The sequence below is a fragment of the Numida meleagris genome, chromosome Z (assembly GCF_002078875.1).
Source record: "Numida meleagris isolate 19003 breed g44 Domestic line chromosome Z, NumMel1.0, whole genome shotgun sequence".
NCBI classification, from domain to species: domain Eukaryota; kingdom Metazoa; phylum Chordata; class Aves; order Galliformes; family Numididae; genus Numida; species Numida meleagris.
In genome coordinates this window covers 55,421,341-55,442,757 of record NC_034438.1, presented here as the reverse complement: position 1 = coordinate 55,442,757, position 21,417 = coordinate 55,421,341, and the positions used below count along the sequence as shown (strand labels likewise).

Below are 21,417 nucleotides of genomic sequence, written 5' to 3'. Positions count from 1 at the left end.
CTCATGATCATGCATTTGCAATTGACCAAAGATCCAAGTGTGGTTACACAATTTATACAGATTGGAAATGAGGGATAGAAAAGCTTGTTGTTCTAATTCACAGCGAATCAAACCTCATCCAGTCTTCTGGTCATATAGGAAATCAGTCTGCAAACAGAACAAGAATTTGTACCCTGACACTCAGGCAGCATGAAATTTGTCCTTATGCTGTGATACATACTCACAGCGATTTGAAACCAGTGGCCACCTATTTCCTTGATGTCATTATGAACTAGAAAGTTATGATCTCATAAGTTTCATGGGTGCAAAATCAAACCAAACCAAAGGAAATCAAACAACAACAAAACCCACCATCAATAAAAAACCAGGCAAGCTAAATTTGCCTGTTTCAGGGTTGATTTCTTTTTGTGTAGCACCTATCACTCCATTACACATAGCTTATCTCCAGTTTACATCACAGAGCAGGAACAGAAATATACATATGCATAAATTCTTTCCTGAACAGGGCTTGAAACAGAAGCAAATCAGCATACACAAAACCAGAATTTTTTCTCTCCCTTTCCTGTAGGCAGCACCAAGACCTACTTCAATTTCTTACCATATACTCATATTTGGCTTCTTTCATTCTCATGGTATCCTGAGTAGTAACAGAAATGAGAGTTAACTGACTGGAAAGCGTCCCAGAGAAAAGCCCTTCTTCACCTTGGGATACAAGAATCTGCAGGATCATTGCTCCTGCCTGGGAGGTTCTGAGAGCTTTGCTTGGAGCAGATGTCTTCACTAGCTTCATTTGACACATGCATCCTCAGTAGCTATCATTCCCTCATGAGGTCCCATCTGGACTACTGTGTCCAGGACAGGGGCACCCAGCATAAGATGGAGCTGCTGGAGTGGGTCCAGAAGAGGCCACAAGGGTGATCAGAGGGCTGGAGCATCTCTCCTATGAAGACAGGCTGAGGGAGCTGGGCTTGTTCAGCCTGGAGAAGAGAAGACTCTGGGGAGACCTCACTGAGGCCTTTGAGTACCTCAGGAGAGCTTATAAACAGGTGGAAGATGGATTTCTTACACGGCCTGATTGTGACAGGACAAGGAATGGCTTTAAACTAAAGGGAGATTTTGGTTATATGTTAAGAGGAAATTCTGTATTCAGAGGGTGGTGAGGACCTGGCACAGCTGCCCAGAGAAGCTGTGGGTGCCCCATCCCTGGAGGTGCTCAAGGCCAGGTTGGATGGGGCCCTGATTCCCTTTATTACACAGAATACTGGCATGAAAATGTGGTCTCGTCCTCAATGCAGTAGGATTATTTATACTGAAAGAAAAAGTCAAAACTGCAAGAGGAAAGATGGGAAACAACTTCTGGGGGAAGAAAAAGTTGACAGCTTAGTGATGATGTTGCTAATGGCTATTGCTGAAGCATCCTGCACAGGGTTGCAGTCCTGTGGTAGTATCCTGAACACTGTTTCTTGTCTCGATGCAAAGGTCCACACCTGTAGGGCAAGTAGAAAAGCAAACCCTGACTTTTCTACTGCATGCATATAGCATGGTGGGCTCACTCACCAACACTACAGCAGGAGGGTGTCCCCTGAGAGTGAGGGCAGTCCTGCATGCTCTCACTACCGCTGAATCCACTGGGGGAACTGTGATCTGCTTCTGGAGACGAGTAGAGGAAAGCGAGTGCAAAACAGTCAAGCAAAGAGAAGAAAATGAAAGTGTTTCAAAGTGCGGGGAGAGAGAAAGAGAGGAATCCACACCTTTCTTTTTTAGAGCTATCAGTGAATGTTTGCACTGATGTCACACAGAAACAGATCAAAAATGTTTTTTTGCATCTCATTACGAACCGGTGATCGCAAAAAAGGATGTTACCCATGTAAAACAGGCTATATACTGTATGAGGTACAGCTTTCCACTCACTATGTACAGTAAATCACTGAAAGTTGGTCTGTAAGCAAGCAGCTGGTGCCAGGGTCCTTCACTCATCACTGGGCACTGACACACAATTCAGAACTGTGGGCCTGTGTCTGACACTGGTCTGAAAGAGAGTTCCAGCTGTTCTGGTGGTGGTCTGTTCTCAAGAAAGCAGTTCCAAGCATGTGGAGACCAGGAAGAATTCTTTTATGCTGACATTTTTACACAGTTACCTGTATTAAACCAGCAAGTTTTTGAAGGCCCCCTCTTAGAAACAAACTCTGCATCCCTTATATCTACACAAGCTTCCTTTTATCTATTTATTTGTCCCAGCTTTGTTTCTGTTGGAAGCCTCAACAGCCTCATGCTGTGTGATCCTCCAGCACAGCACAGACGTGAGAACTGCCACCTGCTGCAGAAGGACAGCAGCCATTGGCCTGGCTTGCCCTACCAGCTGCTCCTATCACCCCTTGCAGGGCTCCAAGGACCCCTTTTCAGCAAACACTCTTTACACACACCACTCCACACTCCACACACACCCCCCCAAAACAAAAACAAAAAAATTTCTTCCTAGCTTTGAGAGGTTTTAAGGAACAAGTGTATGGAAAGCACAAGAGGCAAAAACTGTTCCAAAGCTGGAAACAACAGCCATGGCTGTCCAAAGGCTCACCTCAAGTCTATAAAGTCCTTTATGTGCAAAAAATGAAACTGATTTTTATTTCTTATTTGTTTGTTTTTATTTGTTTGCTTATTTATTTATTTTCAGAAGCATTCCTGTATTCAACCTTCTCCTGAGATCTCAATCTGAGATGTGAAGAGCTTAGTCCTAGTCACTTTGGTCACCTTGTAGGGTGCATATTTTTTCACTGCTTTATTTTCATAGATGGTATTCACGAGGCCAAGATTCTTGTGTCATCCTTTCACCAAAAGATGTGGTTTCACCAATAAAAGGGTATCACCTGCAATGCTGAGGTCTTATTAAATTAGAAGGACCTTACAAGCATCGTGAGGTCCCTTTAATGGCATGGAAAAGAACTGCCAGGGAAATGAAGAAAGCTGCTTCATGAAGTGCTTGCTTAAGTAGCATGGTAAGCAGGAATATAACAGTGCTGTGCCATAAGTGCGGTAAGCACAATTTGCCCCAAAGGGAGCAAAAGGAGCTGTAGAAATTCCTTCTCAGTGTCAGTAGTTCTTTTTTCGTTTCTTGTTTTTGTGTGTGTTGTTTTTTTAAAACTCCAGGACTAGCTCTTAATTTAAATGTGATCTGCTGACAGTGTATGGCACCCTACGTCACTGCACCTGCTGACTGTTGTGAAACTAAAGCTGTGCAAGTGCTGCATGATGGCAATAACTGGAACAGCATGGGCCCTGGAGGCAGTTTCAGAGCAGAAACTTGTTGAAGCAAATGTGAGATCACACCAAATTACTGCCTGGTTTTATTTTCTTGTTTGTTGCCTTCTGAAAATCATTCTCTGAGGACAAAGCTGACGCTCTAAACATGGACTACTGATGATGTTGGAGGGTTTTTGTCAAGGCTGTTGGGAACACAATGCAATTGAACACTCCACATTGTGCTTTAAAGATGGTTAAAGTGTGACTGTGATAGGCAGCAAGATAGTTCTGGGGTTATAACACACAATACTCTTGTTTCTTTCTGACTTTAGTAACCCTTTGCCAGAGGCTCAAAATTCATGTCCAGTGAAAAACTGTGGAAGACTCCAGTGTTAAGCCCTTGGGCTACTGCACATAAAACTTGATAACTAGCTGTTTAGGATTTCTGGTCAATATTCAAAGAGAAGATATCAAATAGTTTCACAGAAAAATGGTGAATGCATAAAATATATATATATATTATAAACAAAATAAATAAATGTAGGATGCTACAAGCAATTTCTGAACTCGAAGAAGTAGTAAAGTACTGTTCTTGCTGAAGTTCCTCCTGCAGACTGCTCCATTCAGTTGCTGTGAAGTTCAGACAAGCCTGATAATAAACCTCTTCGTATTCTCCCAGACATGGACCAACTGTCCTCTGATTTCTGGTATGTCTCAGACCATTGCTGCTTTCTTTCTCCACCCTACTTTTTATGGTGGGGAATGATGGGAGAGGCATTTGTGATGTCAGCTTGATGCTCTGTCATGGTTTACAACTTTATCTCTTTACACTCCTTCTAACTCTGAAGAACAAGCCTTGCCAGGCTGCCACCCTTCAGTAGTGCTGCCACCCTCTACCTGTCAGGAACAGCTCCTCTAGAGCTAATATTTTCTCCCTTCCCAGATCCTTTATGTACTAAGGAGCAGCAAGCTTTAGCATGTAATAATCCTTCCTCTACCCAAACCATTACAAATTCCTTTCCCAATTCTCTTCCACCACAGAGTACTAGTGGTCATTTGTATAGGTTCCTAAAAAACTAAGAAGCTGTTGAGACATAGGAACCAGCATCTTGAGCTGCAAACAGCCACTGCATAACAGGGCAAGGGTATTCAGGGTATTTACTTGGATACTGTTCCCTGTGCATAGCTATAGACTCTGGTCAGATGTGGAATATGAGGTGGGAGGATCTTTTTTTCAGCCTCAATGCAGGCAGTCTATCCAGGATTTGGCAGAGCTTGTCGACATCTAACACCCCTCCCTATCACTATCTCCTCCCTCTTAGTGCTTCTGCTGGCTCAGCAGTTTGGAGAGAAACAGAAATACAGCTTTTCAACAAGCTTGTTCACACTGGCTATATCTCATTCAGATCCAGATTCACTCATAGGGAATGCCTGAGAATTGCCAGGTATCATTGATGGATTTTTCCCATTACTTTCTAGTAATGTTACACCATCTTATTCTTAAAAGACGTAAAAGCCCATGTCCATTCCCTGAAGTATTTCTCTCTTGTTTACTCCTCCTATAAGCTGCATTTGACACTGAAGAAAAACACCAGCTGGACAAAGAGTATAAGTAACATCCTGGCAAAATATTGAAGCGATCTCTTTATTTGATGCTGTGAGAAATACCATGACAGAGATGCTAGAGGCATGAGTTTCAGCCCCAGCAAGTCAGAAAGTCATCATCAGGTTAATATTTTGCAGATTCTATAGCAACTGACCACAGAACATCAGCGTCTGAGAAAGCTGAGTGCCCTCTGCCTCCTCAGACAGCCCAGCCATCAGCCCCGGAGAATGCATCTCAGGCACTGAATTCACCCATGAGTCACAGTGGCCCAAGAACTTTCAGGAAGGAAACTGGTTCGCTGGCCTTAGAAAGGGGCTGGGAAAGTACAAAGAGAGAAAAACAGTAACAAGAATGGCCAGTTTAATCTAGATCTCTGCAGCAATACTGATCATCAGAAGATATTGTTTATTTTGGCACCATGATAGCTCTTCATGAAGTCATTTCATGAAGAAAAATAGCCTCTGCAAGAGAATGAAATTCATACTAATTACTCTTGTGCAGAGGCAACACGTGAAGAGCGGGGAGAGAGGTGGAAACAAACTGGAAAAGATGAATACCTTCAGCAAGCAGACATCTCCTCTGGCTTCTGTTGGTTTTCATTCTGTGCCTGTGAGGAGCAGAGGGTGGTCCTATCTCCATGGGGCATAAAGGAAGGGGAACTGAGATGGCAGTGCTGTAAATAAAGGGCTTTTGCACTGGGAACTTGATTTCTGCTGGCCTGTCTGTGACCCTAGCCTTGACCTAAAGCAGACCTCTTTTGCTGTACAGGAACAAAATCTGACTCAATATACCTTTGGACTGTTTGCTAACTCCCTTCCCAATCTTTACATGCAGAGAATGACCACATTGACCTATGGCTCTTTATTACACATGGAAGTTATCATCCAGAATTAAACCAATTTGTGATCAAGCAGACATTCAACACGCACCAGGGATAAGTTGAAGATGCAGGGTTACCCAGAGAGAAGGAGTGCCTTCTTTGCTTCGCAAGCACTTCAGGGAGCAACTTTAATGAGTAACTGTGACAATGCAATAAATAACAAGAATTTCCTGTAGATAGGACTCTGGTTAACATTTTATTTTCTTGTCTGTCTTTGCCTCTATCTGCATCACTCAAGGCACGTCTATGGCACAGGAATTCTTTACAACCTTCTTGATAAGAAAGAAGCAGGATCCAACATTTCCATGCATCTCAAAGCCCAGACACCATGAGGAGCACAACACAAAACCTTTTCTCGGACTTACAGCTGTTGATCTCCAGCCTGTGGCTAAAGACAGAGTATGCAGAGGCAGAAAAGTTATGGGCTGTCTACTACAGGTTCCCTAATGTCTGAAAAGGTGGACTAAGAAATGTCACGTGCCCTAGTTTCTACATCTGTCCCTGGAGTTCAGCAACACCAACTTCATTACCCCTAACCCTCTGAGATCCTGGATAAAGGGTTCCATCAAAGGGCACAATTATGTCATTAAACTGTAACTGCACTGTCTTAATTATTATTAATAATAATAACATCTATCTCTTGCAAAAGAGGCTTACTTTACAGCAAGATTTTTCATCTGGTAGGTGTAATTACTGGACAAGATCCTGCACGTCCTCATTCCCCCAAACTGGCCTTCCTTCTGCAGGGATGCAATCTCACTTCAGGCATAATTCCCCGGAAGTAAAGGATGGAGCAGAGGGTGTCTAACCATTGCAAAGAGTATGAGCAAAATTAATTTCATAAATCCTGAACAGGAGCGAGCTGCCAACCCATCTGGGTACAGCTGAGGATTTCAAACCAGAGGCCAAGAGACAGTAGACCAGTGCTAAAAATGTATGGAGAAAATACAGGATTGTTCACACAGTTGTTCACACAATAGGGCCAGACTGTCTATATAATTTCTCATCTCATTACCTTACTGAACAAGATACAATTGCTCCCATAGCTTTCCATCAGTAGCCAGGCCATGGGTTCCTGTTTTCCTCACTGAGCCTGTCCTTGCCATGCTTCAGGACTGAGCTGAGTTGTGTCTGAGGGAGGCTGCAGAGGAAGCATGCAGCCCCATACTCTCACAAACCAGCATTGCTGAGCTTCAGTCCCACTCTGGCAGTTGTTTGGAATATTGAGAACACAACCAACAGGTTTAAAGATGATTGCAACACTCTTCTACACAGAGAAGATATGTTCTCTGCAGAGATAAACAAGGGTGAGGCATTTGCTAACCGCTGCTTAGCATCATTTATTTATAAGGTCTTCACACTCCATTATGCTCACATCAGTGTTCCAGGAAAAGATTTGCATTATGAGACCAAAGTCCCTGAGAAGTTTTATGTCAGGTGATGTATGATTATTTGTAAACAACGAGCAACCAGTTTGTGCTTTCTGTCTGCTGTGACACAAAGACTGCTTGACTGTTCTTGTACTTAGGAAAACAAAAAGCTGAAACTGAGAAGTATAACATCAGGAAACTGCGTTTCCCACTTATGAGGGTGAGTAGTGCTTCCATAAGAAAGCAGCAATGTGAATATGTAAAGTATCTAAATATCTAAAATAGTATCTAAATATCTAAAAAATCCCTGGTATGGGTTTCTACAAGGGATTTTTATTAGTAGTGGTTCTCAACACTGCTTTATCCATCTAGGACTGAAGAGTTTCATTTGCACCCAGTGGAAATAGAATTAATTAACAGGCATCCTGTCTAGCTGCAAAAAAATGAGAAGGCATCATCCCAGGTGAAAAATCTGGGCTTTAGGAAAATATCTGCTGTTCCAAATCCATATTTTCCAGTACAATATAGCCATTCCATGTTCCAATAAGAAGAAAAGATGGGAAATCTGTTGCCTATGGTGCCAGTAGGCTGGAAGGCTGCACACTGGATGTGACTACACAGGTAAAATTCAGAGACAAAAGGCTTGGGTCTGCTATCTACCATGTGACTGCATCTAAAATACCCTACTAGTCCCTCAGCTGTCTATCCAGGAGAGCCTTGGGCTTCCCATAGGCCTGGTGTCATATCTGCTAGCTGTTTGGGTTTATCTCTGACCCCTCAAGCAGCTGAATTTGCACTAGATATCTATCGTGGCAACTGAGTCCTGCACTTTATAACTTGTCTCTGTATCCATAAGCCCATGTTATAGCCAGGCTCTGTTTGTACTGAATGGGGCGCAGGAGGAAGGGACGTTGTCACACCTACGTAAGAAGCAAGGGAAGGCTGTTGTGCATTTTGATACTTTCCAAAGCATTTTCTTTAGTACTCTGGACAGTAGTGTCCAAATTAGCTTCCTGAGAGAAGGCAAAGCCATTTCCCACCTCCCACGATTTTGTGGCAATTGAGGCACAGACTCCGTTGCTAGTGCAGAACAAAGACCCTTTATTGTACGTGCTTACAGCTTTTCATACCCGCATAACAACCCCTTGGTCACCTGTCCCAAGATCTTTCGTTAGTCAAAGTGGGGGATTAGTCTTTGTTTTCCCACAGTCAAGTGCAAGGTCTTGCACCTGGGTCAGGACATTGCCAAGTGCATATACAGGCTGGGTGGAGAATGAGTTGTGAGCAGTCCTACGAAGCATTTTGGGGGGGGGGGGGGGGAAGAGACTCAATGAGAGCTGGCAATGTGTGCTTGCAACCCAGAAGGCCAACCATATCTTGGTTTACATCAAGAGTAGCAGGGCCAGCAGGTTCATGGAGGTGATTCTTCTCCCCAGCTCTGCACTAGTGAGACCTCACTTGAAGTACTACGTCCTGATATGGAGTCCTCGATGCAGGGGAGATGTGTATCTGTTGGAGCACATCCAGAGGAGAGCCACAAAAATGATCCAAGCGATGGAATATTGAAGACAGGCTGAGAAAGCTGGAGTTTTTTCAGCCTGAAGAGAGAAGGCTCGGGGGGGAACTTATAGTGGCCTTCCAGAGCCTGAAGGGGGCCTAAAAGCAAGCTGGGGAGGGACTTATTACAAGAGCATGCAGCGATAGGACTATGGGTACTGGCTATAAACTGGAAGATGGTAGATTTAGGCTACATATAAGGAAGAAATTCTTTACTACAGTGGTGGTGAGACACTAGAAGATGTTGCCCAGAGAAGTTGTGGGTGCCTCTCTGGAAGTGAGGCTGACTGACCAGCAGTTATCTGGCCCCCCCTGCCCACCTTTTTTCAAGACTGGAGAGATGTTGGCTTTCCTTCTGTCCTCAGCCACCTCTCCCATTCTCCATCACTTCTCCATCTCCAGCAATCACTTCTGCCAGCTCCCTCAGCACTTGTAGCTGAAGGTAGCAGGAGGAAGCAGCGGGGCATCTGAGGCTGCAGCTCAGCCCAGAAACAGCCCTGTGCTAACCGTGCACACTCAATGCACTGAGGTACCTCCAGGCTGGCAGCATCTGCAAACCAGAGCCACCCGCCCCTCCAATCAGCCAACACTGCCCAAATGCAGGAGGGGACCCCAAGCCCTGACCCACCCCACAGGTGGCAGCAGCCCCAAAGCTGCCTATGTGACCGAAGCCCAGAAACAAGCCCAAAACTGGGCGACCAGCTAGGCCCATGGTGGCTTCCATAGGAGGCGGTGCCCTGCTGGGCCTGGGGCCAGAACCCAGCTCAGCCGAGACTGAGGAACATCTGGGAAGGTGCTGGGGAGAAGACAATCCCGTGGTCTCAGCTCCTAACACTGCCCACTGCAGGACAAAAGGAGAAGAATGAAGCCAACACATGTGGAGTATCTTCAAGGTTTATTTTCTTGCCTGCTTGGGACCACAACCATCACGCGAGGATGGGGCATGGCTGCTCCTGCGCCGTCTTTGGGACTGGCTGCGGGGACGTCTACTCAGATGCTGGACTCGGGAGTGGCTTTGTGCCCGGGCTGGTCCCCGCTGCCTAGACCGCCTCCCATGGCGTCCTTGGGGCTGGCTGCGGGAATATGAAGCGCGACACCCCACTAGGGATTGGCTTCAAGTGTGAGCCCACCCTCACTGCCCGGATCGTCTCCTGCATGCAGGCAGTGGGGAAGCCCTGGAGAACCTTGATGGCGCTGGTCTGGCCAAGGTGCAGTTGCTGCTCTGAGCACCTTGGGGTGCCACCCACCCACGGCTGCCACCACAACGTCTTTGGGGCCAGCTCTGGGAGCCTGAGGCCCGACCTTGCAATGAGGAGCGGCTTCTTGTGTGGCCTGTCCCCTGCTGCGTGGGACGCTTTCTGGGAGCAGCTGCTTGGGAGCCTCTGGAGAACAGTGATGTCCTCCATCTGGTGGGGCTCTGGGAGCAGGTCTCAGCGCCTGCAGCTGGTGCCCAACTCCTCCCACACAGACCTGGGCGGGTGGTCCTCTGTTCTGCTGCAGGCTCTCTGGGCTGGACATCGAGCTCAGGCAGCTGGAAGCTGCATGACGGGCCCGATGCTGCCTGGCTGGTGGGGCCAGAGCTGATGTTTTCAGGTCCTGAAATGCTGTGGGATGGCCCTGGTGCCTCCTGACTGAAAGTGCTGGGGCCGGCAAGCTCAGAGTCAGTGTGGGAGGCTGTAAGGAGAGACAGGAAGGTCAGCAGGATGAACCTGCAGCCCCAGGGCAGGACAGGCTGCCATCCCTCATGGGACAGAGAGTCTGTGGCAAGGCTGCTCTGAGCACCCGCTGCCAGGCCTTGCCTGGCCCCAGTCCAGCAGCATGCGGCTCTTTGCCTCTTACCGGTGCACAAGCCAGTGCAGGTGTCGCACTCCCAGGTGCTTGTGCTGGAGGCCAAGGAAGATCAGTGCCGGTGGGTGCCTTCTGCGGCACACTAGCTGCAGAGGAGCAGCTGCCAGGGGAAGCAAACGGGTTGTGGCTGTGAGGACGAAGCAAGCCGAGGCAGGGAGTAGCCAGCACAGCTCTGGTGCTCAATCCTTGCTCCCCCAGCCTGTGGTGAGGCTGAGATCCCACAGAGAGCCCCAGAAGACTGCAGAGGTCACTCACCCCTCTTCCTCTGTCTCTTCCCTGCCTTCTTGGTAAAGGCACTCGCTGGCATCGCAGCGCCTGTGCCTCTCTCGCAGAGATGGCTATGTTTTGTCATCCCACCAAGCTGGTTGTCTGCCAGAGAAAGGAGGGAAAGTGACGAGCCCCCGGCGCCCTAGGCGCGAGGCAGATCCAGGGCATCCCTGCTCATCCACCTTGAGCTCATTCCCAGCTTCTCCATGAAGCTGAGACCAGTGCTCACAGGACAGCAAAGACCCAGGCCTGGGCAGGCACAGCACCTGTGCCTGAGTGTCTGCAGAGCTGGGCAGAAGGACACCAACCTGACTGGGGTTTGGATTCCCATGATGGTCATTTCTGAGCAGAATCACGCCTTTTCACTGCAGACGGGGCAGAAGTAGCACAGGATGGCAGCATGCATGGCCTGTTTCTGCAGGAGAAACACAAGCAGCATGAGTGTGACCGGAGGCCGGGTGCTGCTGAGCACCGCCCAGGCCCACAGGACGAGGGGAGGGCTCCTACCCTGATGCAGCCCCGGTGGAACGAGGCCTGTTTGCACACTGGGCACACCATGGTGTGGTAGGACGTGCTGTCCCCCACGGGCTCCAGGCAGATGACGCAGATGGTGTCCTGAGATGGAGCTGCCTCCGCTGCCTGCCAAGGGTGGTGCTCCCAGCAGAAGGACCTGGGCAGGAGCACAGAAGGGACAGGCACGGTGAGAAGTGCTGTGAGGAGGGCAGAGGACCAGGAAGGAGCACCAGGCCTGGGCTCTGGCTCTGGCAGCATGCTGGGAGTTGTCGCTGTGGGTTCCTCCCGAGGAGGAACAGGGAGGAACGGCAGCTTCGCTGCTGCTGACAGCCCTTACTTGTTCGGCCCAAAGTACTGCATGACTCCCTCAGGCCTTTTGCACTGCGCCTGTGCTGAGATGTCCCAGCAGAGAGAGTCTAGTAAAGGTCTGTGGGTCATCAGCACAGATGGCATTTCTAGTGCGTGTGCTGACCGACTTTCCACAGTCTGATGGTGATAGGACAAGGGGGAATGGTTTTGACCTGAAAAAAGAGTAGGTTAGGTGAACTGTGAAATGAAATTCTTCACACAGACGGCAGGCCCTGGCACAGCTGCCCAGAGAAGCTGTGGGTGCCCCATCCCTGGAGGTGCTCCTGGCCAGGTTGTATGGGGCCCTGTTCTAACCTGACCTGCTGGGTGGCAGTGCTCCCCTGGCAGGTGCTTGGGGCTGGCTGAGTGTCATGGTCCTTTCCTACCCAAGTCTTCACACATCAAAGCTTCAACCCTTATACAGTTACCAAAGGCAAAGTGGCATGGACAGGCCATGATTCCCTTCAAGTCTGTATCTAAAATGAGTCAGGAAAACTCCTGAGGATAGCTTTCTTTGACCTGCTGGTAATGGTCCCCACACCAGAGACAGGAGAGAAGCTGTCCCTTGTCCTGGGCTGCAGTCCTGGAGTCACTCTGGAGCATCCCTACTCATCCAGCCTGACCCCGTTTCCAGCTGTGGCACTATGAAGAGCGATATCAAAGTCGGATATGGAAGTCTGCAAGTGGCTTGCAACCATAAGTAGGTTGTCAGAAAGCCAGGAGATGCTGATATAGGACTTGCATGTTACTACTGAATGAATGATATTGTCAAGAAATGGGAGACTGAACATAAGCAGTACTTGAGTAAATCAATGAAAGTATCTGTCAAGATGAATGTCGTGGCTTATATTACCATATTGTCTGTGGTGCCATGCAATACCTCTCTTCCTTTGGAGAAAGCAGGGAGACTGTATTTACTTGAAATCATTTTGCCAGCAGCATTCAACCCTGGTTCCTTCTTCAGACTCACTGGTCCGCGGTCTAAAGGGTCACTGTCCTTGTAATACAGCCCAGCAGATTTACCACAGCCATTTCCAGAGGACCCCTCTACAGGAGGAGTGGTGGGCTCTATTGGCGCAGTGGATTCCACATATTTCTTTAACGACTCAAAAACCGACCTCCAGGGCCCCCAGAGGTCTTTAGCCGCAGGGTCAGAGCACGTAGCTGCATTCCACAGCCTCGCTCCTGCTTTGTCTCAGGTCTCTGTGTCATAAATTGTAGCCCAATCTACTCCCACTACATCATGAAAGACCCACACCAAAAGTCGCCTTAAATCAAAGCCTTCCACTTTAGCGTGGTGTTTCTCCTAAATTGCTTCCATTATTTTGCAAACCGCATCTTGTTCCTTTGTTACCTTTGATCCCATTGTTCCCTGTGGCTCACCTCTGTCCTGCAGAAATGAATGTGGCTGCCTGGTTCCACTTCCTTCCAGCGGCTTCTTTGGGTCCCACTTCCTTCCAGCGGCCCTGGGTTCTGCTTCCTTTCAGCAGCCCTGAGTCCTGCTTCCTTTCAGCAGCCCTGATTCGTGCTTCCTTTCAGCAGTTTCTGTGTCCTGCTACCTTCCACCAGCTTCTCTGGGGTCCCACTTCCTTCCAGCAGATTATCTCGGGTCCTGCTTCCTTCCAGCGGCCCTGGGTTCCGCTTCCTTCCAGCGGCCCTGGTTTCCGCTTCCTTTCAGCAGCCGTGATTCCTGCTTCCTTTCAGCAGCCCTGATTCCTGCTTCCTTTCAGCAGTTTCTGGGTCCCACTTCCTTCCAGTGGCTTCTCCAGGGTCCCGCTTCCTTCCAGCAGCCCTGGGTTCTGCTTCCTTCCAGCAGCCCTGATTTCTGCTTCCTTCCAGCAGTTTCTGGGTCCCGCTTCTTTCCAGCGGCCCTTATTCCTTGCCACCGGTCGGCTTGATAGCTGATTTTTTCCTGAGGCTGACCCTGATACAGGGTCCCTGTTCAGGCACCATTTGTGGCAATTAAGGCACAGACTCCGTCGCTAGTGCAGAACAAAGACCCTTTATTGTACGTGCTTACAACCTTTTATACCCAGGTAACAACCCCTTGGTCACATGTCCCAAGGTCTTTCCTTAGTCAAAGTGAGGGATTAGTTTTTGTTTTCCCACATACAAGAGTCCTCACACAACTGTCACAGCACAAGTGCAGCCTTGAAATCCCAATACCAACAAGAGAAAGAAGAAGTAAATGATGCTATTATTCTGTTTTCACTCTCATAGTTAAATCAGAGGTGAGTTGATCTTTATTTTTTAAGAGACCTGATAAGATAGTACTACCCGTAAATCATATCAGAAACTGTAAACTGCAAACCAGTATGTCAAGTCATATTCACATGTGAAAGTCAATTACAAGACCAACAGCAAGTGTTCTAAGTGCAAAGACATATTGAATCCAGAAGGGATAGTATAGAGATTAGTTCCCAAGTGGTACTTTGAAACAAACACAGAGTGATCTCACTTTACTTAAAAATACATATATATATATTTTAAAATTTTTTTTATTTTTATTTTTGCTTCACTGGTTTGAAAGGGGAGGGCTGGATAAACAATAAAGTTGATCAGATCTTAAACAGTGACACTTGCCAAACCAAAGATGATGTGAGTTCATTACTATTGGTTTCTTTTCTCTTTCCTCAGAGGCAGAGCATTCATAATGATGTATTGTTACACTTGGAATAAATAGCTGTATTTTACAGATATTAGATACAGACATGTCCTACGCCTTAATGTTTGCAGATCTTGCATGGTAACTCTTGCTCAGTGCTCTCTGGAAAACAGGGCTCCATTACTCTGAAAGTAACAGGCAGAAGTTTGTGCAAAGGGGATGGGAGTTGGCATTTCTTAGAGAGCTCCACAATTCACTTAAGGAAAAGAGGCCTATCCTGGAAATGAATTTCATTTATGCTGGCTCAAGAGAAAGGCACCTCCATTAAGAGGTAAATTCCTTTTACAGATTGAATATAAAATAAGAATAAAGCACTGTGCAAGTAACTTGATACACAGCAGAAGAAAAATTGCAGCTACAGCAGTCAGAATAAAACTTTGGGCTGTGTTTCACTGAACACGGAGCCAACATTGTTCCTACAAGCAGCAGTTCCTCCTCCTGCCCTTGCCTTCTTGCTTTTGCCCCAGGTTGCTCCACTCTGGCCACCAGTAAACCCAGCCAAAACAGTGACAGAAACGTTCGTTTTTCAGCAGAATCAACTCCCTGTTTAAGCTTAACGTGTGAACATGCAAACAACTGGAATGCAGTCTTTTGGAAGCAGTGTCAATTTAAGCTGTTCATGGAACTATATAGACTCCCAGAGAGAAACTCTGGGAAAGATTAACAGAACACTGCTGAAGCAATGCGTTGCATTAGTAGGAAGCTGATTTGGTCACAGTTGTCCAGGCTGCCAAAGCTGATGCTGCCCCATGCTGAGGAAAGGAATCCTTGCAGATTTACGCATATCCAATTTCCATCATGAGTCTCCTGTACGGGAATGAGGATGACCTTCTGTACACTCTTGTGGAAGCAATGGGGACTTTTCCCGTTACTCTCCACCTTCAGCAAGAAACACATCCGATTATAACATGAGCTAATGGAGTGACTCAGGGCATGGGGAATTGGGTTTAGGTCCCTATCTGAAGGTATCAAAAAGTCATTCCCTCTGCATGTGTGTAAAGGGGAGCAGCACACATGGAGTCGCACGCTACCGCCCCTTTGGTTCATGTAACTCCTCAAGCTCTCATTTCTACTCCAGCAGAAAGCATTTTGGAACCTTAACTTGAAGCTCTGTCCAGCTCCAGGGCAAACCAGACCCCATCTCTTCACGGGTTTAGCACTCATGAGCTCTGCCCAACTGCCCCCTGTATCAAGGTAGACATGTCAGCATCCAGAGCCAGCAGCTGCCCCTCCCTTCCCCGGGCATCATCCTGGTTTGGTGAGGTCAGTTGAACTCCACTGCAGCCAAAATCCAAGACGCAATCAGCCGTCCCACGCAATGGACACTGCCAGAACTTGGCTCTGACGTCAGAGTTCAATTCATCCCAGTCTCAGAGGTACAGACTGCCGTGCGTGGTGGAAGGGGAACAGACAATCTGCAATCATACCTTGTTGATCCTTTAGGAAGCTGGGAGCCTGTGAAAACTGAGCTCTGCTTTGCTTTTATCACCCCAGAATTTCCTGTCTAGCCATGCATATGTCTTAGCATCTTGTTTATATGCACAAGCTAACACTTCATTCTCTGCCATGCTGTGGGACATGTGCAGCTTCTCTCCATTCTTCCACAAGGGAGTAGGGACAATGAAGCCAATGGATAAATGAAATGGAGTATCCTTGAATGGTTAAAAGGAAAGTAACACTCCTTATACATCCTGCATGAGTAATGCAAGTCCACAGCAATTAGCTATATATTATTACCATTCTCTGTATTGATTTATTGTTGCATTGTAAAGTTCATTCTGATATCATCATTTTCACTGCTCTATCACTCACAGATTAAAAAAACAAACACCTAACAACTAAAAGAACAGTCAAAAAAGACTGATTTTCACAGAAGCTCCATGCCCAGTTTTCTTCGTCACCTTTCAGAAACACTTGTTTTAGTTTTTGCTCCCATCATAAACTGATCTCATTTAGTCTCTGGACTGCTCTCATAGCAACAACCAGTTTTCATCAAAGGATCAGTGGAAATCAGCATACATTCACGAATAATATGACTAAGACAACTTCTTGCAGCATGGTGCCACCATGAAATCTTTTTTTTAATTTTATTCTGGATTTCTCTTACCTAAATACCTCTGAAATGGAAATCGTGAGGCTGGGGCACAGAAGTAGAGGGAACAGATGGAAAGAGAAAGCAGACAAATCTTAGAAACAGATAGTTAACATATAATATCTTCTTTGTAATAACATTATTTGAGTCATAGGAAGCCAAAGACTTTAACAGTTTTTATGGTCACTTACAACAGTGCTTAAAATAAATCAGGAAGCATAAGGTGGCTGCTGTTCAGAATGACATAGGACCCCAAAACTGTTTTCCATCACTGCCTATTCAAAACATTGCACCCTGAAAAATCTCAAAGATCTGAAGATCTCTGCTAATTATGGAGGAGACAAACCTTGGTCTCAAAATAATGGTTTTTATAAACTGTCCTAGACAAGGCCAAGAGTACACTTAACTTCTGTCTTTTGAAGGATGTCCTGAAAGCATATTTTCTCATATCTACATCACTGCAGATATGATGATAGAAATTTAGGATATATTAAAAGCATGACTTGTAATGGCCATCTATTTTGATATCTTCTTGAATAAGCTCCCAGATGACCTAAAACCAGGTAAGTTTCTTCAGTAAATTATAAGTCAACAGAGTACTTGAGTAGATACAAACATTTCTTGACTTCACCTATATCAAAAAGGGTTTTTTGCTGCAATTGACATCATTTCTTTTTCTTACAGCAGAGCCAGAGGCCTCAGCTGAAATCAAAGCCTCTCCATATCATGAATAGGAAAGGAAGTGTCCATGTCCTCAAATGCTGACAAAATGAATTTATTTGTTCTCCTGCAGGGATGAAGGGTTCCTCACCTTTTCCAGAAAAACAGTCTTTCAGGATGTGCAGCCTGATAGCTCATTCCTACCTGCTCACTCAAGGTGTGACTAGCCCCTAGCAGGTCCAGTAATAACTCTTCCAGAAGCAGCAGGCTTAGAAGGATGGTATCATGTAGACAGTGCCCAACATGGAAAAATACCAGTCCTGAAAATTCAGCATGGGTAGGAAAGTTTTCTTATGAAGGGTAATTTTTATTCTAGCTTTTGTGGGTAGAAAAATGAATGTCCTCCTTCACTTCTGTCTAATCATCTGTTGGTAGCACTTAGTATCAGCTCCTGGTGTGCGTGAGGCACTCAGACATTGAAATGGAAGATGGGATGCAATGGGTGGTATAAACTTCAATTTACAGAACAGTGTATTTATTTCTGTACACTGTAAACCACTGGAAAAGTATTTGTACTCCATCCGTGGACCCACAGACAACCTGAACATTGGTTTGTGGAAATGCTTCTAAGGTTACTCCACATAGCCACATTCTGTGATATATTTGCCTGTGGCACAGGACGTTGTCTGAAAAAAAATGATACAAATCACAAAATCACAGAATGTTTGAACTAGAAAGTGACCTCAGGAGATCATCTAGTCCAATTCCTGCTCAGAGAAGAGTGACCTAGAGAACGTTGCCCAGAAGAGGAGCAAGATGCAGGATTTAGCATTTCTCTTTGCTGATGTCATGGTTTTATGATTTTTTGTTTTTGGTATTCCACATCATAGAGTGGTCAAGCGCTGGAATGGGCTGCCCAGGGAGGTGGTTGAGTCACCGTCCCTGGAGGTGTTCAAGAAATGTTTAGATATAGCGTTGAGAGACATGGTTTAGTGGGGTTATTGGTGGTAGGTGGATGGTTGGACTAGGTGATCTTGTAGGTCTTTTCCAACCTAGCTAATTCTATGATTCTATGATTCTATGATCATAACATCATGTAGTGCACTGGGATTTAAAGAGTTAATGCTCCAGTTCCGTGGACTACTGATTTCCACGTACCTTGTTCTCAGAAGAGAAGAAGAACTACATACCCCAGAGGACTTTGTGTTCAGAGGGAAAGATAAAACTCCTTGTTAGTCACAAGGCGCTCTCTTTCTTCTCTGCCTGGGAGTGCATGTTCCCCCACCATCCTGCCTTCAATCCTTAGAGTAAGGCCATTGGTTTCAGACACTCTCTCTCTCTTATTTTGTTTGATTTATTAGCCTCAATTCCAATTACATTGTATTATATTGTGTTATCTTGCATTCTGATATCATATTTAGTAGATTAACTTTCCTCCTCAGATCGTTGCTGCTGTTCTGTCTTTAGGCCCTTCTCCCATCTCCCTATCCTTCCCCTTCTCCCTTCCCCTTTCCTGGAGCGTGGGTCAGTGGGTCCCTGTTAGTCACAAAACTGGGCCAAAGCAGCCCGTAAACCATCAAAACCTCCTCCTCCTTTTTTTGGGCCGGTGGGTCTGTGGGCCTGCTGTCCCCCTGTCACGGACACAGGTAGATCTAGAGATAATTCCGTGACAGCTGAACTTCATGATCTTCACATTGATCCATTTCTGCAGCTTGTCAGGATCTCTCTGAATGATCAATCATCTGGTGTATCTGCCACTTCTTCCAACTTGTATTACCTGGAAACTTGATGAGGATGCAGTCTGTCCCATTCTGCAAGGCACTGATGAAGACTTCTAATGGTATTGGACCCTCTGTCAGACCCTGGAAGACACCTCTGGTGACTGCCTCCCAGCTGAACTTCTTGCAGTTCTCTGAGTCTTGTTCTTCAACTAGTTTTAGTTGACCTCACTGTCCACTGATCTATGCCATACTTCATCAGTGTGTCAGTGAAGGTTGTAGAGGAAATAATACAGAAAGTGTTGCCAAAGTCATGACAAACAATTTGTGCTCTCCCCTGTCTCATTGTAGAAGGCAATCAGTTTGTTCAGGCATTGTTTCCCCTTTGTAAATGGACAAATTGATAGTGACCACTCTCAATCATCAATACATTGGAAAAGGCTTCCAAGATTATTCCCTCAGTCATGGGAGGCTGAACTGACTCTGGTTGCCCAGACCGTCTTGAAGACAGGTTGATGCTTGCTTTCTTCCAATCCTTAGAGCCTCCCTCAGTCACCAAGACTTACAGGATAATAGCACATGGTGTCACAGTGACATCTGTCAGCTCTCCTAGCACCCTTAGCTGCATCCCTTCAGGATATTAGATGCATGTATTAGGATACTGGAATATACATATTAGATTCAGATTTTAGTACATTTGTTTTAGGATAGATATCATTTTTAAGCTAGGATATTCTTCCTGAAGGTGCTGTAATACTCAACTAAGTGAAAACAGAACTGCTTTAATGACACTGACCTTTCAATATACTGAGTCATCATGACTCTTGTGTCAGCCTCAAATATATCTTTTCCAAGTAACTTCCTTGGAACTACAGTGTCAGATGAGGAAAGAGAAATCAGCCAAAAGCTATTGGAAAAATCTTGCTATTGTGTAAACAGAGGTGTTTGGATAAATGAGGTGTGTGGGTACAAAAGGAAAAATGAAAATAATTTTCTTCTTAAAAAAAGCCCTGCAGTGGTCTAAAGAGAAGACATGATTTTCTAATTTTACTTGTAAATTTTCTTTTCTTAATCATTCTCCCTGACAGCAAAGTCTCCCAGCTCTTGATGAATCTACTGCTATCATATTCAATGCTGCAACTTTTAGGGGATACCCTGGGAGGCAGGAGCTGGAATTTCAAAGGAGTCCATGGCCAGATGTTCCAGCTGGGTTGCAGCCAAGGTTTCAAAACCAAACAGATCACAGAGGAAATGTGGATGCCTTTGTGGGGGCTTTAGCAGGACTTGAGCTGTTTTGACACAAATCCAGTATACGATTACAAAATACCTCAAGAAATCAGTTGTACATTTAACCCCTTTGGTCTCCTCAGAGGGGAGGGGAAATGCTTCAAATGATGCCCTTCTGTTTGCAGTTATTGACTTCACACTTTTCTGAAGGGGAATGTGGAGGTTTGTTTCTCTCTATGGCAAAGAAGTAGATAAAGTTTCAGGTGACTAATATATAGATTTCCATAACATGTATCCTACTCAAAGTTTCCTTTTCCTGGCTTCCATCAGGTCTCTCCCACATCACCCTAGATTAAAAGCATCCCTAACTGACTGCACTTCTAAGGGCGCTTCTCTTGAATCAGCCTGATCCCACTGGGTCAAAGTACAAACATCCAAATGCTGTTATGAATATGATTCTCCTAAGCTACCTGCAGTTTTACAAGCTTTAAACTTTTATCAGGACACTGTTATAACTAAAATAGCCTTGCATTACAGGAAAGATAGAAACAAGGATCCACCCAGCTGGGAGCAGCTTCATTGCTTCCTAAAATAAAGACTGAAGGCAAGAAAAAGAGGAACTCCTCATTTTTTCTCAGACAGAAGATTTCCATGTCTCTACTCCAGCATCCACTGGGGCAGTAGCAGTACATATCCAGTTGTAATAGCATTTTCTCAGGAACCATGCTAATAAAGCTATATATAAAATTACTTTATCAGACCTCTTTAGATATTTCTGAGTTTGTTAAGCATTCTGACATCCTTCAGTGGAAAAAAAATTCATGACATTTTATTTTGTGAAAGTGGAAACTGGCTCAAAGAGCTGATTAAAAGAATGGTTCAGCCCCTGAAGTATAAAAAAAAAACAGAAAGGACTTTCTCTAAAATGATGAATGTAGTGAAGAAGGGACAGACAAATATAAAATAATGAATGGTGCAATTAAGCTGAATGGAAAAATTCAGTTCTAAATGGTGGAGAAGCTGTGAGGCACACAGTTGTTCCAGGCAGCACAAAGCGTATAAGGCAGCAATTTTAAAATAAAGACCAAAATAGAAAAAGAAGTGTGTTTTCACCTGTAAGGCAAGAAATACAGAATTCATTTCCATGCAAAGCAGTGGAGACAGAAAGGATAAATAGATTCAAATGGGATTTTTAAAAGTGTATAAATGTTAGTTCCAGGGGTTGTCCAGAGACTTCAAGGCTTGGTAGGCTCCCAGACTGCTAACTGCAATATAGCAGGATACAGCAGAAAAGGAAGGTGTAGTATGCTCATAAAAGAGAAAAGGACCTTCTGTTTGATCCAGCTGAGCAAGGCTGGGAAGGAGCAGACACGAAGCAGTGAGCAGTATGCACACTTCTGCAGTTCACATTTCCCAGTGTGACTGCCCC

General features: G+C 45.6%; 1 long non-coding RNA gene across 1 annotated transcript; it reads right to left on the bottom strand.

Moving 5' to 3' along the window:
- On the bottom strand, nucleotides 10,878–13,533 carry LOC110389950. Its single transcript, XR_002433471.1, has 3 exons — nucleotides 13,010–13,533; nucleotides 11,273–11,435; nucleotides 10,878–11,180 (listed from the first exon to the last, which is right to left on the bottom strand). It is a non-coding gene; the product is annotated as an uncharacterized LOC110389950 (long non-coding RNA).